A 21,987-nucleotide genomic window follows, 5' to 3' on the forward strand; every position below is an offset into this window, starting at 1 on the left:
AGTTCTGGAAAAAATCTCTGTCCAGATTTATAGGTATAGTGACCAAAAGTTAAAGAATTTACCAAATTATAAGTGTGAAGTCATCTATCTATCTTGGATTTTTAGAGAGACCTATATCAACTAACTTCCATTTTCCTAAAGAAAAACAAACCCACCAGGTATATCAGGTGTGAATAATTCCTAAATGCTGCTGAACAAACATTTTCTAAAATACATTATCTGGAAGAATTCACAACTTCACTGATAAACAGGTAGTTTTTATTTTATTAACATTTATTCATGTGTTTAATCCAGGTAAGATGGGTTTATATTCTTCATATCAAATCCTTGGTTCTTAGAAGTCCTACATAATTCTTTGATGTTCTCTCTAGAATTATAGAACAGGGAGGGAAGGTCAGAAGAAATCCTGTCTAGCCTCCCATTAGGTACTTCCTAGTATGAAGGTCCCAATAACTTCAAACGGCAGTCATTTCAGCATTCAGCAGCTTTTAACTCAAATTCCTCCTTATTTATGATGAACTAAACTGCATAATAAAAATATCTGAATGGTAAGACCAATAACAGCTGGATAAAACTGCATAGTAAAAATAACTTAATGATAAGCAGTCATAGGTAGGTCACAAAGCTTTTAAACGGATAAAGCTAGACTCAGACAGTTGGTCTCATCAGGAAAAGTTGTCCAACATAAACACATTTGTTATACCCCACATTAGCAAGAGTCAGATGTGCAACTGTATGAAATATCACTGGAGGATTTCTACATCTAGGGGCTTCTTGGAAAAACTCACATGGAGCATGTAAAATACTTAAATGGAAAGTTTAATGTATATCTCAATTTGATCTTATACTTAAATTATTTACTTGATTTATTTAGTGCACTAAATACAAATTCAATAATAAATTAACTCAATCTTTTTTTTTTTTTTAAAGAGATAGGGTCTTGCTCTGTCATCCAATCTGGAGTGCAGTGGCATCATCAATGATCACTCAAGCGATCCTCCCACCTCAGCCTCCCCAGTAGCTAGGACTTACAGACATGTGCCACCATGCTTGGCTAATTTTTTTTATTTCTTGTAGAGACAGGGTCCTGCTATGTCGCTGGTCTTGAACTCCTGGCCTCAAGCAATCCTCTCATCTTCTCTCCCAAAGTGCTATGGTTACAGGCATGAGTCACTGTGCCTGTCCTTCAACCATTTTTGAAAACTAACAATATTAGGTTCAAACTATCAAATGCCAGTGTAAAACGGAAGCAGTGACCTACTAAAGACAATCATTCTATAACTGGCAACTGCAGAAACACTTGTTAAATAATGCCAATACACAAAATTAGTTAAAAATAAACTTTACCTTTTAAAAAAACTGCTGCTCCGAAGTTTAATATTCTATTGTAAGATAACTATATAGCATATCACTGTACCAACAGCATTGAAACTATGAAGAATTATATGACATATTGAACAAAAGTCAGTAAATCTGGAGCAACATAAAGGAGTTCATAGTGAGTCAGAGGAAGCTAGAAATATTAAAAGAAAAAAGAGAAAGATTCTTGTTTATAACTAATAAATGTAGAAAAATGAGAGAATATGAAAATCACCATTCTGGAAACCTAATGTAATAATTGATTCCATAAAGATCATTTGTGGAGGGTAAAACTACTAGGTAAAAGGTGGATGGAGAACAAGATAGTTATTTGGTACAAAAATATTTCCAACAGATGACTTAACAGTGGCAAACATGAAATCATAGCTTTTACAAGGGAGAGAGTCTGGGATAACCAAACCTAGCATGGAAATCAAACTCAGCATCACTAATAGTGGGCACAATTTATATCACGTGCCTTCCTGATTTAAAGCAAAAAGAAGTTTACAACATCATCTATAATCTAAATGTCTAACTGAGTCTAGTTTACAAGAAATACAATGATACCATGAGGAAGGAATTAGACAAATCTAGAATATAAAGTAAGACAACTGGGCCACACCTGTAAAAAGTTAATGTCATTCCTGACATTGGTTGTTTCCTCCAACAGTCTGGACACAGATCTGTCAACTTTACTGATCATTTCAAGAAACCAGCTTTTCGTTTGACAAATTTTCTCTACTTTTATTTTCAATTTAACTGATTTCTACTCTTTTTATTATTTGTCCATTCTGCTTGGTTAGCTTGAATTTGCTTTATATGTCTAGTTTATTAAGGTGGAAGCTTAGATTATTGGTTTGAGGCTTACTGACTTGCCTAATAAGCACTGAATACATTTTACACTTAATATTATAAGCACTTAATACATTTTCCACTAAGCACTGCATTAGATGTGTCCCACAAATTTTTAGACATTGTGTCTTCATTTTCATTTAATTAAAATGTTCTAATTTCCTTTTAGACTTCCTCTTTGACCCATGGGTAAAAATGTATTGTTTAATTTCCAAATATTAGAGGATTTCCAGATACCTATTATTAATTTCTAATTGAATGCTATTAGAGTCAGAGAAGATCCTTTGTATGATTTCAATTATTTCAAATTTGATAAAGTTCCTTTTAAGGCCCAGAATATGTTCTATCTTCATAAATCTTCCATGTATGTTTGAAAGGATATGTATTCTGCTGTTATTAGGTACAGTGTTCCATAAATATCTATCAGGGCAGGTTGGATGATAGTACTGTTCAGGTCTTCTGCTACCTACTTGCTTCATCAATTACTGAGACAGGGATGTCGAAGACTTGAACTTGTTCACTCTACCTTTCAGTTCTATCAGTTCAGGTTAATGTTCCTGTTAGCATACATATATTAGGTGACATACATTCCTAAACACATACAATCTTAAATAAGATTGTTATGTCTTCTTGGTGAACTATCATTATAGATAGTCCTCTTTCTCTTGGTGCTATTCCTTGTTCTAAAGTCCACCTTGTCTATGATACTAATGCAGACACTCCAGGCTTTCTTTTGCTTAGATTTCCATATTATATCTTTCTCATCCTTTTAATTTTTTTCCAGTTGTAATTAAAATGTTATGTCCAATAATTATAGGCAGACTATCTTGATCCTTCACTCCTAGAAGTCCACTGTGGGGGAAAGTCACTGTCATTAGCTATCAAGCTCTACACATTTCCAATAGCTACACAGCAACCTACTTTGGCCGCTGCAATTTCTAATCTTTGCAACTGGGACTACTTCACCCCTACCTACAGGCTCATATTCACTGATATTTTGGGACCAACCTTATTTCTAACTAGAGGAACATAAAGAACCTTATGTCTGCTCTACTCTGGCACATTAAATTGAGCTATCCTATCCAAATATCACATCCCCAAATCCTATCAAATCTTAGCTGTGGGTAATAGCCCCCATATTCATCCTTGTCCAAGCTGCTCTCCCATTAATCTAGTAAATGCTGATACTCCAAATTAATGTCTCATGTCTAAATCCCCTTGCCTTTGGGCTATAGCACATTGGTCTGATAATCTGTTGCAACTCACTTCTCTTGCTGCCACCAACCTGCTCTGCTTCACTTCACGTTGCATTCTCCTTTATAAGTCTCAAGGTAACCACAACTCTGATCAAGACATGCCCAACCCCAGCCCTGAGTGAATCTCCTAATCCTCCCAGGTTCCTCCTGCAAACCAGATCACTTGTTGCTGGTTCTAATCTGACCCTCACCAATGGGTTCTAGCACTGGGACTTTACATGTTCTCCCATAAACTCGTCTTCTACTGCAAGCACTCAAATGTGTCATGTTTGTTTGAGCTTTATATGATCATTTATTTAGTCTTTTTAAAAACAATTTATTGAAGCAAAATTCTAAAATCATTTTTAATACTATTTAATTTCAAAAACATTTCAGCATTCTAAACATACAAAAAAAACCCAGAACACTGAAAATCACATTTAAGTACAGAAGGTTCTTTCTTGAACTTTCATTGATGCAGTGGCTCTTTACTTTGCTGACAGTAGTTCTACAGGTTGTTCAAAAAGTTTAAAGACAATGCGCTTAACTAAAAAAATCCAAACACTTCTCAGGCCAGCTGACCCCTCTTTGTCCACAGCTAAGAATGGTAGAAGAATGTTATATTACCGTTTGTAGAAACAAGACAAGCTGAAGCTAAATGGATGAATATTGCAGGGGAAACAGGACTAGCCTCACAGTGCACACTCTCAGCTACGACCCCTCCAAAAGGCATTGTCCCCCACAGGCTCAGTGCCAAGAAACGAGCACCAAGAGTTTGTCTTGGTTGTTTTGTTCTTCTTATAAACTATATATATGTACAGTTGATAATAGGATTTCTAGCCAATAACCATATAGTTAATACTACCTTACAAATGTTTTTAAAAATGTCAGAAATATCTTTAAATGCTTTGTCGCACCAACAGCAAAGTGCATAGAGTGAGAAAAATACGAGATTATCTTTTCGTTTTGGGGATGTTTGGAAATATGTACAACTTTGATACAATTTCAGAGTGTTCCAGACACACATGACCACTTCAGGCAAACCACTGACAATTTTTAGAGCACTCTGACAGACTGCAATATGATTGTGATCGAATTCTGTAATTAAACCTAATGAGGGCAAGAGACATTTCTCAAACAACAGATGTGTCAATTATGGCCCTCCCCTACTCTAAGGTATTCACAAGGAGACAGATAAACAGTTTTTTATTCATCACCTTCTTCTTTCTCTTCCTCCTTCTCCTCTTCTTCCTCGCATCTTCTTTGACTTCTTCTTCCACCTTTTTCCAAGGAACTTTAAGCAGGACCCTTTGCACCAGACTTGCTATTAAAGTCAGCAACATCCTTCTCGTATTTCTCCCTCAGCTTCACTGTCTTAGTGATGCAAGGCTGCTTTTCACTGACACTTAAGTTATCCCACATCTCACCCAGCTTTTTTGCTACATCTCTAATAAAGATGCCAGGGTTTGTGGATTTGATCTTGGGGTGAAATTCTGAACAGTGCAGGAAGAATCCAGACAGTGGCCTTTTGGAGACATGAAGGTCCTTCTTGCCTCACTTAACTGGTTCACAATCCTTCATCTTCCAAGCATTGCATACTTTATCTGCCTTTGTCATTTCATCACATTTAGGATTCTCTTTGCCAGACACTGTCTTCCACCTCTCAGAGCACTTCTTGGAAAATTCTGCAAAATTGACAGAGACCTCTGGGTTTTTCTTATGTTCTTCTCTGCATGTCTGCACAAAGAAGGAATAAGCAGACACCTTTCCCTCTGGTTTCTTGGGATCACCTTTAGCCATCCTGACTAAATTGCTTCTTCCTTCCTGGTCACCTAGCAAGAGGGAAGGTGAAGGGGGCAGGAAGGGTGCTTGGAGGGGAGGTAGGGGGTCAATAACATTTTTTGGGGGGTGGGGGGTATAGAATTTCTCCCTGTTGCCCAGGCTGGAGTGCAGTGGCACAATCTCAGCTCACTGCAAACTCGACCTCCTGGGTTCAAGTGATTCTCATGCCTCAGCCTCCTAAATAGCTGGGATTACTAGCCCACCATGCACCACCATGCCCGGCTAAATTTTGTATTCTTAGTAGAGATGAGGTTTCACCATGTTGGCCAAGCTGGTCTCAAACTCCTGGCCTCAAGTGATCTGCCCATCTCAGCCTCTCAAAGTGCTGGGATTACAGGCATGAGCCACCATGCCTGGCCTCAAATAACCATTTTAAAGTGGCTGGGCGCAGTGGATCGTGCCTGTAATCCCAGCACTTTGGGAGGCCGAGGCGGGCGGATTACAAGGTCAGGAGATCGAGACCATCCTGGCTAACACGGTGAAACCCCATCTCTACTAAAAAAATACAACAACAACAAAAAATTAGCCGGGCATGGTGGCGGGTGCCTTAGTCCCAGCTACTCGGGAGGCTGAGGCAGGAGAATGGCGTGAACCCAGGAGGTGGAGCTTGCAGTGAGCGGAGATCACACCACTGCACTCCATCCTGGGCTACAGAGCGAGACTCAGTCTCAAAAAAATAAATAAATAAATAAAAATAAAGTGAACAATTCAGTGTCTTATAGTACATTAAGAATGTTGTATGACCATCCATATCTAGTTCCATATCATTTCCATCATTCTAAAGTAAAACCCCTTACCTATTAAGCAGTTTCTCATCTTATCTTCCCCCACTACCACCTTCTGGAAACCACTAATCTGTGTTCTATTCTCTTTAGATTTATCTATTCTATATATTTCCTATAAATGGAATCATACAATATGTGGTCTTTTGGGTCTGGCTTTTTTCACTTAGCTTAAGGTTTTGGAAGTTTATCTACTTTATACCATATATTAGTACTTAATTCCTTTTTATGGCTGAATAATATTCCATTGTGTGTATACGACAATTTGTTTATCCATTCACCCATTGAGGGATTTTGGGTTGTGTCCACTTTTCTGTGAATGCTGCTGCTACAAACGTGTATACACATACTTGTTTGAGTACAAGCATTCTCTTATTTGGGGTACATACCTCTGAGTTGAATAGCAGGGTACCATGATAATTCTATGCTTAACTTTTTGAGGAACTGCCAAACTGTTTTCCACAGCAGCTTTACATTTTATTTTATATTCCTACCAAAAAAAAAGTATGAGGGTTTCAACTTTTCCACCTCATTGCCAACATGTTTTTTAAAAAATTATAGCCATCCATTATAATGGATGTGAAGAGGCACCTCATCATGGTTTTGCTCTGCATTTCCCTCATGAAAATCATTTGCTTTTTGGCCATCTGCATATCTTCTTTGGAGAAAAGTCCACTCAAGTCTTTTGCCCATTTTATAACTGGGTTGTCTTTTTGTTGTTGAGTTGTAAGAGTTCATGATATATTCTGGGTGGTAGATCCTTATCAGCTACAAAACTTGCAAATATTTTCTACCATTCTACAGGTTGCCTTTTCACTTTCGTAATCTCCTTTGATGCACAAAAGTTTTCATTTAAATGAAGTCCAGTTTATCTTTTGTTGCTCATGCCTTTGGTGCCTAAGAACCAATATCTAAAACCACTGACAAATCCAAGGTCATAAAGATTTATCTCTATGTATTCTTCTCAGGGTTTTATGGCTTTAAAAACATAAACATGTTATTTTTAAATCATAAAGTTGGCTGGGCACAGTGGCTCATGCTTGTAATCTCAGCACTTTGGGAGGCTGAGGCAGGCAAATCGCTTGAGTTCAGCGTGAGGCCAGCCTGGGCAACAAGGCAAAACCCCACCTCCATTAAAAAATATGGAAATTAGCTGGGCATGGTGGCATGCGCCTGTAGTCCCAGCTACTCGGGAGGTTGAGGTGAGAGGATCATTTGACCCCTGGAGGTTAAGCCTGCAATGAGCTGATTGTGCCCTTACACTCCAGGCTGGCGACAGAGAAAGACCCTGTCTAAAACAAAACTGTAAAATCTATAGAATATTTTTAGTTAATTTTTGAATACAGTATGTGTTAGGAGTCTAATTTCATTCTTTAGCAGGAGAATATCCAGTTTTCCCAGCATCATTTGTTGAAGAGACTATTCGTTCCTCATTGAATGTTCTTAGCATCCTTGTGGAAAACCAACTGGCCATAGATGTATGGGTTTATTTCTGGACTCTCAATTCTATTCCATTAATTTATGTGTCTATCCTTATGCCAGTACTACTCTGACTATTCTAGCTTTGTATTAAGTTTTCAAATCAGAAATTGTGAGTCCTCCAACTTTGTTCTTTTTTTTTCAAGATTGTTTGGCTATTCAAGGCCGCTTGCAATTCCATGTTAATTTTAAGATCAGCTTTTGCATTTCTGCAAAAGTCCATGGGAATTTTGATAGGTTTGATAGGATTGAATCTGTAGGTGATTTTGGGTAGTACTGACATCTTAACATTAAGACTTCCAATATACAAATATAAGATAGATTTTCATTTATTTATGTCTTCTTTATTCTGACAAATGAGTAAACATTCTTTTTTTCAGAGTACAAGTTTTCAGAGTACAAGTCTTTACCTTCTTGGTTAAATTTATTCTTATGCATTTTATTCTTTTGGAAGCTACTGTGAATCGACGTTTTTTTCTTAATTTCCTTCTCTAGTTATTCATTGCTGGCACATTCTTTTACTTTTAACCTAACAAGATCTTTGTATTTAAAGCAAGTTTCTTATAGATATGTTTTAACTTTTTATCCAATCTTACAATTGGTATATTTAAAATACTTACATTTAATACAATTATTGATATGGTTGGAATAAAATCTATAATCTTCCAAATTTTCTATCTGATCCACTTACTTGTTGTTCCTTTTTTCTTTTTCCTGACTAAATAATTTCTTAAATTACTCAATTTTATCTCTGTTATTTGCTACCTAATTATATATTTTTCTCTAAAAAAATTTTAGGTGGTTTCCCTAGGGTTTATAAATATACATTTCACTGTTCCTTGAAAACCACAAACTTATTCCTTGATAAAGACCTTTCTACTAGGTGTATGTTCTATCTGGAATGTTTCTTCCCAGATCTTCAAATAGTTTCCATCTTCATATCACTGAGTCACTGGTCAAATGTTAGCTCCTCAGGGAAGCTCTCCAAAACTAGCTTACCTACAGTAGCACCTGCACAAACCACCTCTCCTCTGCTTTATTTTTATTTTTCTTCATCACCTTATTACCACCTGAAATGGTATTTGCTTAATGTGTCTCCCCAACTAGAACACTTCACATAATAGCAGTCTTCATTTTTCTTGTTTACTATTATTGTAACCTCTGCACTTAAGACAATACTTTGCACATTAGTTTTCAAATAAATATATGAATAAGTTCATTCCATTATAAGATTACCACATATAGGACTAAGGAAAATACAAGGTGTTGACACAAATTGAACCTGATATATTTATAATAAATTACAGAATAAAGGAATAAGTTATCTTTCCCATGACTAAATTGGCCACACTTATATTTGGAGAAAAGGAGAAAGAGAGGAACTGTAAACAAAATCTGGGTCAAAAAATAACTATTTAAATGTCTATTTGATATAGTCTTTGCATTGAAAGAATTTTAAAGTTAAAAAAAGATTTGAGCCACAATGAGATCCTACCCCACACCTACTAGGATAGCTATTACTTAACAAACAAAAAACAGAAAATAACAACAGTTGGCAAGGATACTAAGAAATTGGAACCCTTGTACACTGCTTGTGGGAATGGAAAGTGGTACAGTTACTATAGAAAAGTCTGACACAACCTCAAAAAATTAAACATAAAATTACATATGATCCAGCAACTCCACTTCTAGGTATATGCTTAAAAGAATTGAGAGCAGGAATTTTATTATTATTATTATACTTTAAGTTTTAGGGTACGTGTGCACAATGTGCAAGTTTGTTACATATGTATCCATGTGCCATGTTGGTGTGCTGCACCCATTAACTCATCATTTAGCATAAGGTATATCTCCTTATGCTGTCCCTCCCCCCACCTCACAACAGTCCCCGGAGTGTGATGTTCCCCTTCCTGTGTTCATGTGTTCTCATTGTTCAATTCTCACCTATGAATGAGAACATGCGGTGTTTGGTTTTTTGTCCTTGCGATACTTTACTGAGAATGATGGCTTCCAGTTTCATCCATGTCCCTACAAAGGGCATGAACTCATCATTTTTTATGGCTGCATAGTATTCCATGGTGGTATATGTGCCACATTTTCTTAATCCAGTCCATCACTGATGGACATTTGGGTTGGTTCCAAGTCTTTGCTATTGTGAATAGTACCACAATAAACATACGTGTGCATGTGTCTTTATAGCAGCATGATTTATAGTCCTTTGGGTATATACCCAGTAATGGGATGGCTGGGTCAAATGGTATTTCTAGTTCGAGATCCCTGAGGAATCGCCACACTGACTTCCACAATGGTTGAACTAGTTTACAGTCCCACCAACAGTGTAAAAGTGTTCCTATTTCTCCACATCCTCTCCAGCACCTGTTGTTTCCTGACTTTTTAATGATGGCCATTCTAACTGGTGTGAGATGGTATCTCATTGTGGTTTTGATTTGCATTTCTCTGATGGCCAGTGATGATGAGCATTTTTTCATGTGTTTTTTGGCTGCATAAATGTCTTCTTTTGAGAAATGTCTGTTCATGTCCTTCGCCCACTTTTTGATAGGGTTGTTTGTTTTTTTCTTGTAAATTTGTTTGAGTTCATTGTAGAATTTTGGATATTAGCCCTTTGTCAGATGAGTGGGTTGCAAAAATTTTCTCCTATTTTGTAGGTTGCCTGTTCACTCTGATGGTAGTTTCTTTTGCTGTGCAGAAGCTCTTTAGTTTAACTAGATCCCATTTGTCAATTTTGGCTTTTGTTGCCATTGCTTTTGGTGTTTTAGACATGAAGCCCTTGCCCATGACTATGTCCTGAATGGTATTGCCTAGGTTTTCTTCTAGGGTTTTTATGGTTTTAGGTCTAACATGTCAGTCTTTAATCCATCTTGAATTAATTTTTATATAAGGTGTAAGGAAGGGATCCAGTTTCAGCTTTCTATATCTGGCTAGCCAGTTTTCCCAGCACCATTTATTAAATAGGGAATCCTTATCCCATTTCTTGTTTTTGTCAGGTTTGTCAAAGATCAGATAGTTGTAGATATGCAGCGTTATTTCTGAGGGCTCTGTTCTGTTCCATTGATCTATGTCTCTGTTTTGGTACCAGTACCATGCTGTTTTGGTTACTGTAGCCTCGTAGTATAGTTTGAAGTCAGGTAGCGTGATGCCTCCAGCTTTTTTCTTTTGGCTTAGGATTGACTTGGCGATGCGGGCTCTTTTTTGCTGCCATATGAACTTAAAAGTAGTTTTTTCCAATTCTGTGAAGAAAGTCATTGGTAGCTTGATAGGGATGGCATGGAATCTATAAATTACCTTGGGCAGTATGGCCATTTTCACGATATTGATTCTTCCTATCCATGAGCATGGAATGTTCTTCCATTTGTTTGTATCCTCTTTTATTTCACTGAGCAGTGGTTTGTAGTTCTCCTTGAAGAGGTCCTTCACATCCCTTGTAAGTTGGATTCCTAGGTATTTTATTCTCTTTGAAGCAATTGTGAATGGGAATTCACTCATGATTTGGCTCTCTGTTTGTCTGTTATTGGTGTATAAGAATGCTTGTGATTTTTGCACATTGATTTTGTATCCTGAGACTTTACTGAAGTTGCTTATCAGCTTAAGGAGATTTTGGGCTGAGGCAATGGGGTTTTCTAGATATACAATCATGCCATCTGCAAACAGGGACAATTTGACTTCCTCATTTCCTAATTGAATGCCCTTTATTTCCTTCTCCTGCCTGATTGCCCTGGCCAGAACTTCCAACAATATGTTGAATAGGGGTGGTGAGAGAGGGCATCCCTGTCTTGTGCCAGTTTTCAAAGGGAATGCTTCCAGTTTTTGCCCATTCAGTATGATATTGGCTGTGGGTTTGTCATAGATAGCTCTTATTATTTTGAGATATGTCCCATCAATACTGAACTCATTGAGAGTTTTCAGCATGAAGGGTTGTTGAATTTTGTCAAAGGCCTTTTCTGCATCTATTGAGATAATCATGTGGTTTTTGTCTTTGGTTCTGTTTATATGCTGGATTACATTTATTGATTTGCATATGTTGAACCAGCCTTGCATCCCAGGATGAAGCCCACTTGATCATGGTGGATAAGCTTTTCGATGTGCTGCTGGATTCGGTTTGCCAGTATTTTATTGAGGATTTTTGCATCAATGTTCATCAAGGATATTGGTCTGAAATTCTCTTTTCTGGTTGTGTCTCTGCTGGGCTTTGGTATCAGGATGATGCTGGCCTCATAAAATGTGTTCGGGAGGATTCCCTCTTTTTCTATTGATTGGAATAGTTTCAGAAGGAATGGTACCAGTTCCTCCTTGTACCTCTGGTAGAATTCAGCTGTGAATCCATCAGGTCCTGGACTCTTTTTGGTTGGTAAGCTATTGATTATTGCCACAATTTCAGAGCCTGTTATTGGTCTATTCAGAGATTCAACTTCTTCCTGGTTTAGTCTTGGGAGGGTGTATTTGTCGAGAAATTTATCCATTTCTTCTAGATTTTCTAGTTTATTTGCGTAGAGGTGTTTGTAGTATTCTCTGATGGTAGATTGTATTTCTGTGGGATTGGTGCTGATATCCCCTGTATCATTTTTTATTGAGTCTATTTGATTCTTCTCTCTTTTCTTCTTTATTAGTCTTGATAGTGGTCTATCAATTTTGTTGATCTTTCAAAAAACCAGTTCCTGGATTCATTAATTTTTTGAAGGGTTTTTTGTGTCTCTATTTCCTTCAGTTCTGCTCTGATTTTAGTTATTTCTTGCCTTCTGCTAGCTTTTGAATGTGTTTGCTCTTGCTTTTCTAGTTCTTTTCATTGTGATGTTAGGGTGTCAATTTTGGATCTTTCCTGCTTTCTCTTGTGGGCATTTAGTGCTATAAATTTCCCTCTACACACTGCTTTGAATGTGTCCCAGAGATTCTGGTATGTTGTGTCTTTGTTCTCGTTGGTTTCAAAGAACATCTTAATTTCTGCCTTCATTTTGTTATGTACCCAGTAGTCATTCAGGAGCAGGTTGTTCAGTTTCCAAATAGTTGAGCAGTTTTGAGTGAGTTTCTTAATCCTGAGTTCTAGTTTGATTGCACTGTGGTCTGAGAGACACTTTGTTATAATTTCTGTTCTTTTACATTTGCTGAGCAGTGCTTTACTTCCAACTATGTGGCCAATTTTGGAATAGGTGTGGTGTGGTGCTGAAAAGAATGTACATTCTGTTGATTTGGGGTGGAGAGTTCTGTAGATGTCTATTAGGTCTGCTTGGTGCAGAGCTGAGTTCAATTTCTGGGTATCCTTGTTAACTTTCTGTCTCGTTGATCTGTCTAATGTTGACAGTGGGGTGTTAAAATCTCTCATTATTATTGTGTGGGAGTCTAAGTCTCTTTGTAGGTCTCTAGGGACTTGCTTTATGAATCTGGGTGCTCCTGTATTGGGTGCATATATATTTAGGATAGTTAGCTCTTCTTGTTGAATTCATCCCTTTACCATTATGTAATGGCCTTCTTTGTCTCTTTTGATCTTTGTTGGTTTAAAATCTATTTTATCAGAGACTAGGATTGCAACCCCTGCCTTTTTTTGTTTTCCATTTGCTTGGTAGATCTTCCTCCATCCCTTTCTTTTGAGCCTATGTGTGTCTCTGCACGTGAGATGGGTTTCCTGAATACAGCACACTGATGGGTCTTGACTCCTTATCCATTTTGCCAGTCTGTGTCTTTTAATTGGAGCATTTAGCCCGTTTACATTTAAAGTTAATACTGTTATGTGTGGATTTGATTTTGTCATTATGATGTTAGCTGGTTATTTTGCCGGTTAGTTGATGCAGTTTCTTCCTAGCCTCGATGGTCTTTACAATTTGGCATGTTTTTGCAGTGGCTGGTAACGGTTGTTCCTTTCCATGTTTAGTGCTTCCTTCAGGAGCTCTTTTAGGGCAGGCCTGGTGGTGACAAAATCTCTCAGCGTTTGCTTGTCTGTAAAGGATTTTATTTCTCCTTCACTTATGAAGCTCAGATTGGCTGGATATGAAATTCTGGGTTGAAAATTCTTTTCTTTAAGAATGTTGAATATTGGCCCCCATCTCTTCTGGCTTGTAGGGTTTCTGCCGAGAGATCAGCTGTTAGTCTGATGGGCTTCCCTTTGTGAGTAACCCGACCTTTCTCTCTGGCTGCCCTTAACATTTTATCCTTCATTTCAACTTTGTTGAATCTGACAATTATGTGTCTTGGAGTTGCTCTTCTCGAGGAGTATCTTTGTGGCGTTCTCTGTATTTCCTGAATGTGAATGTTGGCCTGCCTTGCTAGATTGGGGAAGTCCTCCTGGATAATATCTTGCAGAGTATTTTCCAACTTGGTTCCATTCTCCCTGTCACTTTCAGATACACCAATCAGATGTAGGTTTGGTCTTTTCACATAGTCCCATATTTCTTGGAGGCTTTGTTCATTTCTTTTTATTCTTTTTTCTCTAAACTTCTCTTCTTGTTTCATTTCATTCATTTCATCTTCCATCACTGATACCCTTTCTTCCAGTTGATCGCATCGGCTACTGAGGCTTCTGCAGTCTTCACGTAGTTCTCGAAACTCGGCTTTCAGCTCCATCAGCTCCTTTAAGCACTTCTCTGCGTTGGTCATTTTATACATTTGTCTAATTTTTTTCAAAGTTCTTAACTTCTTTGCTATTGGTTTGAATTTCCTCCTGTAGCTCGGAGTAGTTTGATCATCTGAAGCCGTCTTCTCTCAACTCGTCAGTCATTCTCCGTCCAGCTTTGTTCCGTTGCTGGTGAGGAACTGCGTTCCTTTGGAGGAGGAGAGGCGCTCTGCTTTTTAGAGTTTCCAGTTTTTCTAAGAGCAGGAATTTAAACAGATACTTATAGGGCAATGTTCATAGCAACATTATCCACAATAGCTGAAACGCAGAAATAACCCAAATGTCCATCAACAAACAAATGGATGAACCAAATGTAGTATATACATACTATGGGATTTTATCAGCCATAAAAATGAATGAGATTCTGATACCTGTTACAACAATGATGGACTTTGAAAACATCATGCTTACTGCAATAAGCCACACACAAAAGGACACATATTGTGTGATTCCACTTAAATGAGCTACCCAGAATAGGCAAATTCATAGAGACAGAAAGTAGAATAGACGTTACCAGAGGCTGGGAAGATGGGAAAAGATTATTGTTACTAGATACAGAGCTTCTGTTTCAGACAATGAAAAGGTTCTATAAATGAACAGTGGAGATGGCTGCACAATATTATAAATGTACTTAATGACACTGAACTGTACACTTAAATGGTAAATTTTAGGTTGTATATTTTTATCACAATGAAAAAAGTCAGATCCAGCAATCCCACTGCTGGCTCCAAAAGAAATAAAATCAGTATGTTGAAGAGGTATCTGTGCTCCCACATTTATTGCAATGCTACTCACAAAAGCTAAGATACGGAATCAACCTAAATATCCATCAACAGACAAATGGATAAGGGAAATGTGGTATGTATGCACAATCAAATACTATTCTTGGGGACAGGGTTCAAGATGAATGACTAGAGGTGTCCAAAGCCAGTTCTCTTCAGAAAGAAGAACCAAAGTTAGAAGTGAATAACCATATGTGAATAGACTATCCAGAGAATGCTGGAGGCTAGTAGAGAACTCATGAGAAGAAGCTGGGGCACAGAAAAAGAAGGAAGCAAGAGGCTGGCAGAGATCAGCTAGGAACCTCGAGGGATTTGGTATCTAGTTAAAAGTGTAGTCGGGAGTGTTTGGGCTCCTCTTTAACCTGTGACAAACCACTGGTATCTGAACTGTTGGAGAGCTCCTCTACCTCTACCCCTGGAAAGCCAAATACTGGTGTGTGCAGTGATTTGGGGACTTCTTGAGGGCACTGCACCAGATTACCAACTTGCACTGGGTTGCTCACTCCACCCCCGGACTTGAGCGGCAGCGATAGGGTGCTATACTGGGAGTACAGCCATCAGCGGTCTGTACCCTGCTCAGGGAACCTCAGCCTTTGTGTCTCCACATCACCAGAGCCCCATAGACATTCCCTGGCATCTGCTCAGATTGTGGCAGCAGCAAAGGGATGGCTGGACCCAGGGAGCTGCAGGGTTCCTCAGCAAGTGCTGCCCCAAAGAGAAGAACAAGTATTGCACGCCAAGGGAGCACCCACTGAGACAAAGGAAACCAGAACACATACTTTCCTGTGCCCAAGAGCTCACCATCTGTGGACTATGAGTGACTCCGCTGCCTCCAGCAAGGATGTGGGCACTGTGCTTGGCTCTACAAGGCTTTGCAAGTATGATTTCATCCTAGGGGCCAACCTGGTGTGACTGCTCAGACCCAGGCATGGAGATGGGGACTCCTCCCTACCCCTACTGCTGTAGGCATAGCCATGGCTGATCCCACAGGAAACTGGCATGGGTGCGTCAGAGGACACACTTTCTGGGGCAGACAGGGGTGACTGTGGTCTTACTGGCAATCAGTCCACCATATCTAAGCTTGTGCAAATGGTAGGACCCCCTCCCCCTCTCCATACAGAGCAGCAGCGTTCCTGCAAGGAAGAGGAGAGCCAAAAAGCTGTGTGTTTTGGACTGAGGAAGAAGACTCCAAAACAAAGACATTCTGGCAGTAAGCCATGGGGCAGTCAATTTTTACGGCTCTCAGGTACATTGCAGCCTGGAGATAGACAGTGGTGTCTGACCAATTTGAGTGTTCTGAGTATGGGGACAGGGGCATGACAGGGAGAGAGATTACATTCCTGCCTGCCTGTGCTATGGAACTGGGGTGGCTCCCTGCCTCTCTGCAGAGACTTCAGTATACTTACCAGGAGCTTCCCTGCCGCCCCCACTCAGGGCTGCTGCTTGTGCTCATCACTGGGGAATCCAAGGGCAGGCTTGGCTGTCCATCTCTGCCCTGACTTGTCCCCTGCTAGGGGGTGAGCAGAGAGCTCAGGCTACTGTACATTCCACAGCCCAGCCCATTGCCTGAAGCAACAAAGAACTTCCCCCATCAAACAAAGATCAAGCACCTGCCCATCTGCTTCTGTTGCAGCAAGCTCTTACCCACAACCACCACCTACTGTCCTGGAGGTTGAAATGCACAACCCAACAGAAAATCTGCTGACACAAGTGCACAGTGCTGGGAAATGAGATAAGATTCTTGAGACTTCTGCCATCCCAGCCCTGCAGGAAGCTGTGATACTGCTCACACAGCCAGTACACTACTACTACAACTAGCATTTGAGAAAACCACCACACAAAGGCTATCTATATTCAAAGAACTCATACAGAGTTTCTGCCAAGGAAGCACCCAGAACATACATTATAGTTATATCCTTCAGAGGAAAAAAATTCCTGTCCAAGGGAAAGTAAATTCAAAAATAAGAAGAAAAGATAGTTTCTCCATATGAGAAGGAAACAGCCAAACAATTCTGGAAGTATAAAAACAGTGTTATGACACCCTCAAAAGATCACACTAAATCTCTAGCAACAGATTCTAACCAAAATGAAATCTCTGAAATACCATATAAAGAATTAAAAATACTGATTTCCAAGAAGCTCAATGAGATCTAAGAGAAAGCTGAAAATCAACACCAAGAAATCTGAAAATCAAGTCTGTAAATGAAAAATTCATCGAAGAAATTATAAAATACAGGTAAAAGCTTTAAAAGTAGACTAAACCCAGCAGAAAAAAGAATCTTGGAGCTTAAAGACAGGTCTATTGAATTAGTCCAGTCAGACAAAAATAAAAAATAATTTTCAAAAATGAACAAAGCCTTTGAGAAGTATAGAGGTTATATAAAATGTCTAAACCTACAAGTCATAGGTATTCCTGAGGGAGAAGAAAAGGCAAAAAGTAGCCGGGCGCGGTGGCTCACACTTGTAATCCCAGCACTTTGGGAGGCCGTGGCAGGAGGATCACAAGGTCAGGAGATCGAGACCACAGTGAAACCCCGTCTCTACTAAAAATACAAAAAATTAGCTGGGCGTGGTGGCGGGCACCTGTAGTCCCAGCTACTCGGAGAGGCTGAGGCAGGAGAATGGCGTGAGCCCGGGAGGCGGAGCTTGCAGTGAGCCGAGATTGCGCCACTGCACTCCAGCCTGGGCGACAGAGTGAGACTCTGTCTCAAGAAAAAAAAAAAAAAAAAAAAAAAGAAAGAAAAGGCAAAAAGTTTGGAAAACCTATCTGAGGAAGTAATTGAGGAAAACTCCCTAATCTTGCTAGAGATTTAGACATCCAAATAGAAGATGCTAAGAGAACTCTAGGAAAATACAGTGCAAGAAGGACTTCACCAACACATAGTCATCAGACTAATGACAACATGAAGGAAAAAAAAAATCCTAAAATCAGCAAGAGAAAGGTGTCTAATCACCAGTAAAGGAAATCCCCTCAGACTAACAGTGGACAGAACTGGCAGAAACTTTACAAGCCAGAAAAAAAATCACAATCCCATTTTCAGACTTACTAAAGAAAAAAAAAAACCTGTCAACCAGGAATTTTTTATCCTGCTAGAACAAGCTTCATAAATGAAGGAGAAAAAGTCTTTCCCAGACAAGCAAATGCTAACAGAATTCATCACCATTAGACCAGCCTTACAAGAAATGTTCAAGTGAGTTCTAAACATGTAAACAAAAGGTCAATACTCAACATCATAAAAACAGACAAAAGTATAAAACTTACAGGTCTTATGAAAAGGATGATCCAGTAATATGCTGCTTACAAGAAACCCACTTAACAAAGACTGAAGGAAAAAGGATAGGAAATTATATCCCACACCAACAGAAACCAAAAGCAAGCAGGAGTACTATATTTATATCAGATAAAACAGACTTTAAATCAACAACAGTAAAAAAAGACAAAGAAGGTCATTTTAAAATGGTAATGGGATAAAGTCAATGGGAAGATGTAACAATCCTAAATGTATATGTACCTGATATAGGAGGTACCCAGATTCATAAGACAACTACTACTGGGGCACATGTTCTCAGGACATCCTGAGAAAGTGCCTTGGAAACAAAAATAAATAAAAAGAAAACCAAAGAAAAACTACTCTATCTAAGAAAAGAGACAGCAAAACAATAATAGAGAAGGACTTCAACACCCCAATGACAGCATTAAAGATCACTGAGACAGGAAATCAACAAAGAAATACTGGACATAAATTGGACTCTAATAGACATTTATAGAATATTCTATTCAACAACTACAGAATAAACATTCTTCTCATCAGCACATGAAATGTTCTCTAAGGCAGACCATATTTTAGCCCATGAAACAAGTCTCAATAAATTTTCAAAAATCAAAATCATATCAAGTATCTTCTTGGACCACAGTAGAATGTAACTAGAAATTGATTCCAAGAAGAACTCTCAAAACTAAACAAATACATAAAAATTCGCCTGCTCCCAAATCATCTTTGGGTCAGCAACAAAATTAAAATAGAAATCTAAAAATTGTTTGAAACAAATGAACATGGAGACACAACATATAAAAACCTCTGGGATATAGCAAAAGCAGCACCAAGTGGGAAGTTTGCAGCATTATATGCCTAAATAAAAAAACCAGAAGGATCACAAATTAACAACCTGGCATCGTACCTCAAGAACTAGAAAAACAAGAACCCAAAGCAAGCAGAAGAACGGAAATAACAAAGACCATAGCAGAACTAAATGAAATTGAGAACAACAACAACAAAAATACTAAGGATCAAAGAAATGAAAAGTGGGTTCTTTGAAAAAAATAAACAAAATCAATATACTGCTCAATAACCAAGAAAAGAGAGAAGACCCAAATAACCAAGTGATCAGAAATGAAAAAGGAGACATTACAACTGATACCACAGAAATACAAAAGAACAGAGACTACTATGAACATCTCTACACTCACACTAGAAAACCTAGAAGAAAGGGATAAATCCCTGGAAGAATAAAACTTTCTAAGGCTGAACTAGAAAGAGACAGAAATCCCAAAAAGACTAATAATGAGTAGTGCAATTAAATCAGTAATAACAAATCTCCCAACAAGAACAAGAAGCCCAGGATCAGATGAATTCACAGCCAAATTCTACCATACATATAATGAAGAACTAGTACCAATTCTCCTGAAATTCTTCCAAAAAACATCAAGGAGGCACTCTTCCTTAACTCATTCTATGAAGCCGGCATCGCCTTGATACCAGGGTAGGACCCACAAAAATAACGAAAACTACAGACCAATATCTCTAATGAACACAGATGCAAAAATCCTCAACAAGATCCTAGCAAACCAAATCCAGCAGCACATCATAAAGATAATATACCACAATCAAGTGGGTTATACTGCAGGGATGCAAAGATGGTTCAACATAAATCAATCAATAACTGTGATTCACCACAAAAACAGAACTAAAAACAAAAACCGTATGATCATCTCAACAGATGCAAAGAAAGCACTTGATAAAATTCAGCATCCCTTCATGATTAAAAACAAAAAAAAACCCAACCAAACAAAAACCAAAACCAAACATACACCAGGTACATCGGCTCATTCCTGTAATCCCAGCACTTTGAGAGGCCAAAGCAGGTGGATCGCTTGAGCCCTGGAGTTCAAGGCCAGCCTGGGTAACATGGCAAAAATCCATCTCTACAAAAAATTCAAAAATTAGTGAGGCATGGTGGTGAGTGCTTGTAGTCCCAGCTACTCAGGAGGCTAAAGCAGGAGGATCACTTGAACCTGGGAGGTTGAGGCTGCAGTGAGCCATGACTGTGCCACTGTACTCCAGCCTAGGTGACAGAGCAAGATCCTGTTTCAAACAAACAAACAAAAAAAAACCTAAAAAATCTAGGTTCTCCTTGCATTGTTATAAAGAAATACCTGAGGCTGGGTAATTTATAAAGAAAAGAAGTTTAATTGGGTCATGGTTCTGCAAGCTGTACAGGAAGCATGGCACTGGCATTTACTTCTGGGAAGGCTTTTACTCGTGGAGGAAGGCGAAGCAGGAGGAGGTATGTCACACAGTGAGAGTGGGAGCAAGAGAGAGTAGGGGAGGGGGTTGCCACACAGTCTTAAACAATCTGATTTCACAAGGACTCACTCACATGAGGACAGCACCAAGCCATGAGGTCTTTGCCCCCATGATCCAAACACATCCCACCAGGTACCACCTCCAACAATGAGGATTACATCTCAACATGAAATCTGGGAGATCCAAGCCATATCATAGGCATTGAAGGAATATACCTGAAAATAATAAAAACCATATACAACAAACCCACAGCCAACATCATAATGAATGAGGAAAAGTTGAAAGCACTCCTCTAAGATCTGGAACAAGACAAGGATGCTTACTTTCACCACTCTTATTCAACATAGTACTAACAGTCTTAGCCAGGGCAACCAGGAAAGAGAAAGAAATGAAAGATACTCAAATTGGAAAAGAGGAAGTCAAATTATCTGTTTGCTGATGTTACGATCTTATACCTAGAAAACCCTAGAGATTCCTCCAAAAGGCTCTTAGATTTGATAAAAGAATTCATTAAAGTTTCATAAAACCAATGAACAGAATCAGTAACATTTCTGTACACCAATAACAATCAAGCTGAGATCCAAATCTAGAAGTAAATTCCACTGACGACAGCTACAAAAAAATGTAAATACCTGGGAATACAGTTAACCAAGGAGCTGAAAGATCTTTACAAGGAAAACTTCAAAATACTGATGAAATAAATTGCGGATGACACAAACAAATGGAAAAAACATTCCATGCTTATGGATTGGAAGAATAAGTATCATTAAAATGACCATACTGTCTAAAGCAGTCTACAGAGTCAATGTATTTCCTATAAAAATACCAATGTCTTTTTTCACAGAGTTAGGAAAAAAAATCCTAATTCATATGAAACCAAGAAAGACTCACAACAGCCAAAGCAATCCTAGGTAGAAAGAACAATACTGGAGGTATTGCATTACTTAACTTCAAATTATACTACAAAGCTATAGTAACCAAAATGGCATGGTACTGGTATAAAAACAGACACACAGATCAAAGAAACAGAATAGAAAATCAGAAATAAAGTCACATACCTACAGCCTCCTGATCTTCAACAAACTTGATAGAAACATACACCGAGAAAAGGACACCCTATTCAATAAATGGTGCTGGGAAAATTAGACAGCCATATGAAGAAGAATGAAATTGGATTCATATCTCTCATCATTTACAAAATTAACTCATGATGGATTAAAGAGAAGGAGAAAAATATGGATTAAAGACTTAAACTTAAGACCTGGAAATTTAAAAAGCCTAGAAGAAAACCTGGGAAGAACCTATCCGCTCATTGGCCTAGGCAAAGAATTCATGACTAAGACCTCAAAAGCAAATGCAACAAAAACAAAAATAGACAAATGGGACTTAATTAAACTACAAAGCTTCTGCACAGCAAAAGGAATAATCAACAGAGTGAAAAGACAACCTACA

General features: G+C 38.5%; 1 protein-coding gene and 1 pseudogene across 4 annotated transcripts in view; both read right to left on the minus strand.

Annotated features, from left to right (window-relative positions):
• EVI5 (ecotropic viral integration site 5) overlaps positions 1 to 21,987 on the minus strand; it is a 294,360-nt gene that overhangs the window by 135,410 nt on the left and 136,963 nt on the right. The window lies entirely within an intron of this gene.
• On the minus strand, positions 4,592 to 5,449 carry LOC134734098 (high mobility group protein B3-like; annotated as a pseudogene).

The sequence above is a fragment of the Symphalangus syndactylus genome, chromosome 12 (genome assembly GCF_028878055.3).
Source record: "Symphalangus syndactylus isolate Jambi chromosome 12, NHGRI_mSymSyn1-v2.1_pri, whole genome shotgun sequence".
Classification (NCBI taxonomy): Eukaryota; Metazoa; Chordata; class Mammalia; order Primates; family Hylobatidae; genus Symphalangus; species Symphalangus syndactylus.